General features: G+C 34.8%; 1 protein-coding gene across 13 annotated transcripts in view; it reads left to right on the top strand.

Moving 5' to 3' along the window:
- The first annotated feature begins 6040 nt into the window (after positions 1-6040).
- LOC101890302 (protein phosphatase 1 regulatory subunit 12A) overlaps positions 6041-10357 on the top strand; it is a 154990-nt gene continuing 150673 nt past the window's right edge. For 8 of the 13 annotated variants that reach the window (XM_059131303.1, XM_059131301.1, XM_059131304.1 and 5 more), the window contains exon 1: positions 6362-6418. The gene's annotated coding sequence lies outside the window, so the exon portion shown is untranslated. Of the gene's footprint in view, positions 6125-6360; positions 6419-10357 lie in introns of those variants that run through there. The other 5 variants (XM_059131299.1, XM_059131302.1, XM_059131308.1 and 2 more) reach the window with 5 other exon arrangements.

The following is a 10357-nucleotide window of genomic DNA, read 5'->3' as shown; positions in this document are numbered from 1 at the left end:
GTCCACGTCTTCGTATAGCCCCCCATATGACGGTACCTCCCGATATTCGGTATTTTGATGGTTTTAGCGACATTATTCACCGGAGTTGTTTCAAATTTGGTATTTGAAGTTGGTGACCGATACTACAGCCTATGACAGAAAATTGTCTGTACAGGTCCACGTCTTCGTATAGTTCCAATATAGCGGTACCTCCCTATATTCGGTATTTTGACGAGCTACATTATTCACCGATTTTTTTCAAGTTTCGCATTTGAATATTGTAATGGCTTATGACAAAGTTGCCTATTCAGATCCACGTCATCGCATAGACCCTAATATAATGGCTAAATTCGGTATTTTTAAGATTTTAACAGAATGTTTTACAGATTTTATTTTATTTTTTTTAATTGCCAAGTTCGCTCCAAATGGTAGAGGGTATTAAGACCGAACTTAGCTGCTTTTTCCTGTTTTTTTTAACTTTCCTATAGCTCATAAAAAAAATCCCACTTTAGATTCTGGCTTCAGGGCATAGGTTTTTGAGATGATAATATATCACGCAGTGATCGAAAAATTTAAATTTGAATGTACTCTACTCATGTATTTCACAACTGAAATGGAGTCTCTGTATATCACACGATATATGAAACGTTAACATTTGATGTGTAAAACATGTGCAGGACGGCACGACCCCTTTACAACGCCTTTTTTATGCGTCTCTGCTTGAAATTGATATGTTGTGATTTCCGAACCCTGGTTTAAGCATTGTTTTCTTTTGTTTTGTTCGCTTAATTCATAATATACGAACAAGGATTCCCCATCATCATGGTGGCGGCAATGGTGAACACAACAAAAAACCGGAAATTGTGCTGCTCTTGCATACAAGCGGCACAAGGGTGAATGTATGGGAATAGAAATACAGACAAACGCATAATAACTCCATAAAAAGTATATACTATAATTTACAATATATACTATCTTACTATGACGTTGATCAGGCGTACTAAGCCATATAGCACAGAGGCATAGTATGTGTGGAGTCAAAAAAAAAAAGCAAAAGGACATGCGATGGCATGACTAAGTGCATCAGTGGAAACAAACACCACACACATACATATCTACTATGTAGGCATTTAAATATGTGTGCATTTACGAAATTCTAAAAAGATTATGAAAATACCGATTGTCTGTCTCACTTACCGTAATCATGGTGAACAGCTGAATTTTATATCCCAAAGAAAACGAAAGAATTTATTCAATATTCTGTTTTTTAACACATCACACACACTATTTGGAGTATTTAGGCATGGATTTGAATTCAATTTTTATTACGCACTTTTGCACAATTTTTTCAACCCCTTTATCATTATTTTTTTTTTTCTTATTATCGCGTTTTTATTTTGTTTGTTTCTTTCCTTTTTTAATTTGTCACTAACATTTCGTTTATCTTTTCACAGAAAAAATTGTTTTTCGTTGTAGCTACGCTTTGACAGTTTATTAGTTCGACATTACCGCTACCCAGCGCTGTTACCAACAATTTGGTTTGAGTTTTTCGCATTGCAATCTACGGAGGCTGTTGCAAGTTTTAGCATTCGTTATCTAGTCTCGCATGCCGCCACCCCGTCTCAGCGGCTCTTCCGAATGGTGGGTAGAAATAGAATTCACACTGATGCTTTTGTCATCATCAGCATGTTTTAGCTTTGGCAAATGTTTTGTTTTGTTTTTCGTTCAATGTTTGTTGAATGAATCCATGCTTTCGTCGATGGCTATGAAAAGTTTGTGTGTGTGGTGTTGTCGTTGATGTTGTTGCTAATACGTAATTATTATCTAGAGCGTATGCCATTCATACATTCATGTTGTGTGCGGTGTGGAGTCTCTTTTTCACAAATTATGGGGTGGGTTGTTTGCTGAGAGGTGAATGATGTTGGGGAAAGAGAGTGAGAATATAAAAGGCCGGAACGAGAGAATACAATTACAACAATTGTTTTTTTTTACCCATTATTGGATGGGCAGCCAAGCATAGAGAACTCTTAAGTGTTGCATACAGGGTGGTAGTTGCTTGACATGCATCGAAAAAAGGGAATCATTACGATCTGCATACATGACCCCTAAAGACCCCTTTTTATACCCTCCACCTTAAAATGAAGGGCATATTAACTTGGTCATTCCGTTTGTAATACCCATAAATATTCGTCGTAAACCCCATAAAGTATATATATTCATGATCCGCATAAAATTCTAAGTCGGTGTCCGTCTTTCTGTCTGTTGAAATCACGATACAGCCCATATTATTTGAAGTAGAGCTTCGTATAGCCGCCATATACCGGTACCATCCCTACATTCGGTATTTCGATGATTTTAGCTACATAATTCACCGGAAATGTTTCAAATTTGGTATTTGATGTTCGTAATGAATACTACAGTCTATGACAGAAAATGTTCTGTGCAGGTCCACGTCTTCGTAAAGCCCCCATATAACGGTAACTCCCGATATTCGGTATTTTGATGATTTTAGTGACATTATTGAGAGGAATTGTTTCAATTGGGTATTTGAAGTTCGTCATGGATACTACAGCCTATGACGGAAAATTGTCAGGGCTATACGAAGACTTGGACCTGCACAGACAATTTCTGTCATAGGCTAAGGTATCCATTACGAACTTCAAATACCAAAATTTAAGCATTTCTCGGTGAATAATTTCGCTTAAATCGCCAAAATACCGAAAATAGCAGGTACCATTATATGGGGGCTATACCAAAACGTGGACCTACTTGGCCCAATACCAAAAATCCTGCAGACATAATATACATTTGAGTAAAATTTTATCAACCTACTTCATTTCGTTCGGAAGCTAGAGTGATTTCCACAGACGGACAGACGAACGCACATCACATAGAATTTATGCTGATATATAAGTATATATTGTGAGGTCTAAAATGTATATTTCGAGGTGTTACACACGGAATGACAAACTTAAATTACCTTCCATGATATGGTGGAGGATATAAAAATTAATAATGGTGTGTTCCTGAACTGCAAAAATGTAAAAGTTTTTACTACAATAACCGATTTCCCTTTATGATTCGAAGAAATTTGCAAAACAAGTAAATTTTGCAGGTACTGGATCAGAGCATAACAGAATCTCACTGCAGACCCCTTATTTCAATTAAGTCGACAACATACTATTGCTCTGTTCCAGAACCAGCAGGAATCTACTATTTTGGCAATTTTTTGATATCATAAAGGGAAAATGACAAATTTACTACAATATCCGAAATAAATGCCAACAATTGAAATGAAATCTATTTATTTTAATAATTTTCATTGGACATATAATTTTTTCCTTCTTTGAATTTGTTCTTTCATATTGTCATATAACCACATACATTTAATTTCTTTCAATAATGATGATGATAAATACTATTTAAAATAGATAAAACTTGAACAACGCCTCTGGCAAGACATTCATACGAGGCAGTTGTCAAAGGTACACTTACATACACACATGCAGGTGAAAACAAAACAAACAAAACATGATACATTGAAAAAAACAACATGTTCTACAGCAAAATGCACTTAGATGTTATCTTCTGTAAAAGCGTCCCCTTGTCATGGCGCTTTAAAAGTGCTCTTAAAAAAGCTCCTTCTAGATATCATCCTTGCATGAATGCCATGTAACGATAACGGTGTAAAAACCTAACACTACAAACTATAGCGGTGACATCTATCGGTAAAGGAAACAATATTACACCTTAAGCTGCCGCGTGTGCAATTTATGCAATGCAAGTCATGTTTTTGTTGCCTACTGTTGGATAAAAGACTCAATACTTGAAACTGTAAAAACTAGAGAAAATACTTTTTAAAAATTGAAAATTCATGCATGGTACAATGAATACAAGTAAGGCTGCAAATACATAAAAAGCTTGAAGTCATGGCTAGGCATATTAATGCCAAATTATAATGAAAAACGACGGCAGGATTTTAGTGCGGCTCTGTAATTCCTTTGTGAAATGTCACAAACTAGGCCGTGCCATGACTTCAAGCTTCTTATGTACTTAGCCCTTTAGACTAAGTTGGAAAATGTCGCAAGTATAAAGGCCTGCCTGTATGGATTGTAATGTTAAAATTACTATCAATTAATGCAACAAGTTGTCAAATTAGCAAAACAACTGATTTGGTTTGTAAAGTTTACCCATACCGCCGTACAATGAAGACAAGGTAGACTAACTTTGAAAGAAATGTAATATTGGCTTGTAATGTCAAAATTTCATACACAACTGAATTTGACATATTATGTTACATGTACATGCGACAGAGGCATGTTAACATTAAAAAAAAAAAAACGTTTAAGAACGACATTATTTAGAGATTTTCGATAGATATGTGTAAACTATCAGAAGAATAATCGGTGATATATATGAGTGGTATAGTTAAAAAGGTAAGCTGTTTATATGTCGTTATATGACAAGTATTTACATAAAATACAAAAATGGATTATTGTTGAATTATATTTAATTACACCTTTTTTAAGTGCAAAGAGAAAGTTAAGAAAATGACATAAAATAAAAACACATGAAATTCGTAAAAATGCATGAAAAATGTATTTGAATTAATAGTACGGCCCTTGGTACAATAAGGAGGTAGAATAGCTTCACAAACTACAGAAATACACCACTGAGGCCATGTCCACTTCCTGTCAAATTTGCATGCAATATTTTTTTTTCATTTATTCGATTTTTAAAATGAGTTTAATAGCGTGAAAAATGAATTGAATGTCTTGGTTTTCTTTCAAAAAATTAGATCTAAACAGTTTGATTTTCAAATCCATGGCAAAACTGGCGAATATCTTCAATGCGCGTCCGCAATTCCCAGTTACGTTACAACTCACAGCATAAACCGCAGTAAACTGTGAATTTTCTGGATGCATTGGTAACTTTTGCAATGCTTCTGGCTGATCTTCACTCCAAAATCCACAATTCTTATTATTTACGTACTCATTGAGCCAAAAACGAGCTTCGTCTCTGACCACATTTTTTAAATAAAAAGTGGATCCTCGGGCAACTTTCCAAGAACCCATTCATCAAAAATTCAGCGATGCCGTAGCTCCTTCGGTTTAAATTCTTGAACCAACTGTATTTTTGGAACACTCAGACAGTATTCAACGTTGTTAAATAATAGAGACCCCAATTGCTGCTAATGGCAATGAATCGATAGTTGATGGCCATCATTAAAACAGGCCGATACATATGCGATATTTCTTCAGTTCGTACCATACGTAAGCGTATTGGCGGTGTAATATCCAACAATGAGAATTTAGTGTGAATTTTAGTCACAACAGCCCTAATAGACGCTGAGCAAAAATTAGAGGTAGCGCGCCATAAACTTTTTAACAGAGCACGTATTTTAATAATAAATGCAATGATTTGCCAGTATTTCGATTGTTATGCCATGTTTACGTTAGAACTTTTTGTACGGTTAATCTACTTTGAGAGGATTTATTTGAAGTAAAAGTAATGGATATGACAATTTAATCCAAATCCAGTGGGTTAACCCTCATATATATAAACGTACTGTAAGATAAATCATGGTTAATTTATTGACCAACTGAAGAATTTTACATTGAAACAAAACGCAAATATATAACTGAAAAAATCGACCTTCATATTTAACAATTATGAAGACATTTGTAACTGGGAAGTTTCTATCAGACGGAATTATACGGAATTACATATGTTCTAACAATTTTATTAACCATTTCCGTGTGTTTTTGTCAAATGAATGCCTTTTTAACGACAAGTTTATTTATTCTGTTCCAGAATCAGGAAGAATGTACTAGTTTCACATTTTTTTCGACATCAAAAAGGAAAAATATGTATGTTAGTAAAATTTTTGCATTCTTGCACATATGCATTTTCTCAAAAATAATATTTAACTACCAAGAAAAAAATCGATTTATCTCCGCAGTTCTCGCACAAAAAAGACCATTTATCGAAAATCGATCTATACATTCCTATTGCAAAGAAAAGCAACCGTGTCGTTTACGGCGTCAATTACAGTCCCTCAAACGACTTCGTTCTTTAAATCCGAGCAACAGTCAACATATTTTTGTGCTTTATTTTTCATAGAAAAATAAGTGATATTTATTCGGTAACGCGTTTAATATTCGTAATTTTACTATTTGCGGAATTTCGGTGATCAAATAAACGAAACAGCAACAAAGAAAATTCCATGTGTATAAATAGAAATACAACAAGATTTTAGTTTTCTACTGTCTGCCACAAAAAGTGTATCTGTGTTTGTGTGTAGCGAGTGAGTTGTTGAGTGCATAAAAAGAAAACGACGAAATAATTGTCTGAGAATTCATCCCAAAAAAGCCAAGATAACATTTCCCCACAACAAATTAAAAGAAATTTTCAAGTGAATGTGAAGAATTACGCAAAAGTAGAATAGAAAAATTGCTATTTAGTAGGTACCTATGTGGAAAGTATGCCATGGAAAATGTAACAATTTTCGAAACAAATGCAATCCGAAAGAATTTCAAGTGAAAGAAAAATTAATGGCAATCAATTTTTACACAACACAGAATGCAAAAAAGAAAAACCCAAACCTCCATAGAAAATCAAGCTGTCAGGCAGTCAGCCATCAGATTCTGTAGTGAATACATACGAAGAAGCAAAGAAGAGCACCAACCAGCAAATACTATTACACAAAGAGTAGAAGTTTTTTCTTTCCTGTAATGTACTAGTAGACTGCGTATGGTGTTGCGGGCTCCACCTCCCTTTCTCCCTCCCATCGGCGGTAGTCGGTCAAACAATTCGGGAAAAACGGCAGCAAAACCCCCCTTATAGAAAATACAACGGAACTATATAGGCCAACATAAATAAGAATAAAATCGGTGTTGTGTTGTATAGACAACGAAGACGGTGACGACGACGTCTTCGTCGTCGTTATTGGGTTGTGTTTTGTGCTATTTTGTTGTTTTTCTTTCTGCCTTTTGTAAATCTATTAAAGTTTTGCTGCAAAAGATTTTGTTGATTGGTGTAGTTGGCCTTTTGAATTGTGCTGGCCAAAAAAAGTGCAAATAAACATTTTGTTGTTGAGCACTTAACAAAGAGTGCAAATTAAATTAAGTTAAATTATATTGTTGAATTTGTTTCTAAAAAGTGCATAAAATTAGTGAAAATATATCTGTCATATTTTGGTGGAATACTTTGAGAGTTGCATGCAGCCAGCCAGCGGCTAATTTAATTCATGTCAAATGCCGTTGTTCGCGGTGAGAAGAAAGAGAGCGAATAAAATAATTCAAGAGAGAGTGCGATTTAATGTGATGCAATTTGCATTCTTTTGTGTAGTGTTTCTTTTCATAAAATTAAATGGAACCATTAAATTATTACTGATTAATAATATTTAATCGTGTTTTCATATCAAAAGTTATAATTTGCACAATATTCCAGTGAAATTTGGTAAAGAATAATGTTAACAAATGTAATGTCAGTTTGTGTGGAGATCTGTCAAATTCGATAGGGTTGCCATTGTCATTCATAGTCACTGCGATCAGAGATGGAAACAAGTGTAACAATGTAGTAAAATAAGGTTTGCTGGTTGTGGAGTTATTTCTAAATGACTTAAAATTGAAAAAAGTTGGTTAAATATATACATTATGTGTGTCCCTATTACTAAAATTATTACTAAAGAGGGGTTCGAAGAACTGAATACAGCTTTTAAAAACCAAGTATTAGTTATGAGTTATTAAAAGAAAAAAATATATAGGCAACAATATTTACTGAAACAAACTAACTTATATCTGATTTTACAAATTTATTCTAGTGGTAGGCGTTGCCACCCATGGCAAACCTTATTTCAACAGAAAATAAGCCCCCGAATTACACGTTTTTTTGCGAAATCGGTCATTAGTTTTGATGTATAATCCAAGGAATTGACAATTGAAACACTTTTTATAAAATCATGTTCGGTGTAAATAAGGCTTTTATCAAAATCCATAAAAACCCAAAGGCCGATTACCGAAATTCGGTAATAATTTGCTCATAGATCTGAACATCGAGTTTCACATTCATCACCACAGTGTTGTTAGCTGTATGGCCATTGATGTGAAGTGGATTTTTCTAGAGATAGGAGTTTAACATTGACACCATAGTCTTGCAATCAAGGTTGCAGTTAAAAAGTTTCAGGACTCCGAATTCATTTTCTAATCTTTCATGGGTGACTGCTCTCCAAACATGTAATTGTCGCCCTCAAAAAGTGTGGCATAGCGTCCACAAATGACACGTGCCTGGTACCAATTTTGTTGTGGTTCAATATTGCCCACGATGCCTTTGCTGAGGATACCAAGGAAGGAAATTATCTTCTTGTAAAGTATTCGCTACTGAATTTTGTTCTCATTCTACATTAGATGTATATCGCAGAAGCCTTATATGATTGGTTGAGTGGTGAATTTTCTGTCTATCTACACAGACAGTTCCAAAATGGATGAAGGTTCTGGCCTGTTCAAGCGGAAGTTCTTGCAATCAGAGACCTAATATGACAATGATCAAGTGCGATTAAGTCAAGTGCCATCATATCGAGATCCATTTCTGATTTCAAGAAAGCCCTCTTAAAATACGTTTGTAAATTCATTTAGTTTTGTTGGTTCCAGGATATAGCAATTTAATGGGAAATTAAATGGCTTGCTGAATTAACCTCGGGGTGGTTCCCAGTCGAACGATCTACCTATTGACGGAACAATTCTAGTTTGGTTACAATCAATTGTTTTTTTTTATTTTTTAGTGGTAGATATTTGTGCCCCGATATCTTATATTTAACCCGAAAGTCCGAATCCAAGACCAATGAATCATTTTATAGCTAATGAAAATATCTATCTAAGAAGTGCTCACGGTTTGGACCCGGATTTTTTATAAACCCCCACAAAGTTGAGAAGGGACTCAAAATCAGGGTTTCTATTACGCGCTGCCCTATCCAATTTTTTTTCTAAATTTGATACTTTTTTAAGTAGCTGGTCTTTGGTCTGGGCTTGAGACTTCTATGAATATGGCCAATATGCGCTACGCAAACCAATGTTTTTCAAATTTAATACTTTTTTAGATGACGGACTTCGAAAAATGTTTTTCTAAATGTGATACTATTATTAAATAGACAGCCATCCGTCAGGACGTGCAATTTTGTTCGGTGCAATGTCCTATACCGGCTTCCCGAACAAAAATTATCTAAATGTAATACTTTGTGCAATAGCAGGGTTTCGGCAAGGACTTAGGATTAAAAGCATCATTCAACTGGACAGGGGATTAAAGATCCAAGATCAAAGATCCAAGATCAAAGATCCAAGATCAAAGATCCAAGAAAAATAATTGCCCATATCCATGCATTTTTAAAAGGTTATATAGTTTGGGTATCAGGTCACGTCCCTCAAAAATAAAATAATTTTCCGTATTAAAGTTACAAATACCTACCTCTAAAAATCCGATAGTTTTTACTAGACCACAGTTAAGGCGATACCGATGAGCCATTATGTCAGCTGCTTCAAGTGGATTCTCATCGTAAAAGCTGGAGCTTGGGAACCGGTCTATATGAGGATGAAGAAACAGCCAACGGATTGGCTGTAACATTTTAGGGTTCCCATTAGATTGAAACCAACCACTTCTAAAATTCAATTCTATTTCCACATTTCGAGAGATTTCCTGGGGTATGGCAGTGTCGACTCAAAATGTCCCAAAATGTTTTTCGTTTAAAGAGACCTAAGGTCTAAAACCTTTATTTCGATGGGGCACATTTTGGCCTTATATACCCTATGTAGCTGCCATAAGGCTGAGAATATAAAATATGACTTACGTTGAATAATTTAGTTGAAGATTAAATCTAATCACAAATTACAGGAAATGTCAAGTTACAGCCGATTTGGTTGGACAGAGACGTCTAAAATAACGAAAATCAGAAGGTAGCGTTGTATAGGGCTGTACCTAAACTTGGAGTAAAATATATTCCATTTTCAGAAATAATATCAATGTCTGGACAACCTTTTCTTTTACACAAAATCAAAATACGTATGCCAAATCAGATTTCAAATTATTTGAACATGGGACATAATCTGAACTCTAAATAACACCCTACCACCTTTGCGCATTGACAACTAATATCTTTGAAATTACAATCAAATTCCTGTGCATCTACTTGCCCAACATTCTTGAACTCAATGGACATTCTTCTTCCAAGTAATTAACAGAACAAAAGTTTTATGCAACTTTTTCTTCTCTTCGAAAAAAAAGCATATACAATTCAATATCTTTTGAAAATGTTCAGCAATAAACACCAAACACACACGCACACACACAATCGCCCATTTCTAAATGTGAACACTTGCTAGCCAGA

This window comes from Musca domestica, unplaced genomic scaffold (genome assembly GCF_030504385.1).
Source record: "Musca domestica strain aabys unplaced genomic scaffold, Musca_domestica.polishedcontigs.V.1.1 84, whole genome shotgun sequence".
NCBI classification, from domain to species: domain Eukaryota; kingdom Metazoa; phylum Arthropoda; class Insecta; order Diptera; family Muscidae; genus Musca; species Musca domestica.
The sequence above is the reverse complement of the archived record's forward strand: the minus strand, read 5'-3'. Positions and strand labels throughout refer to the sequence as shown.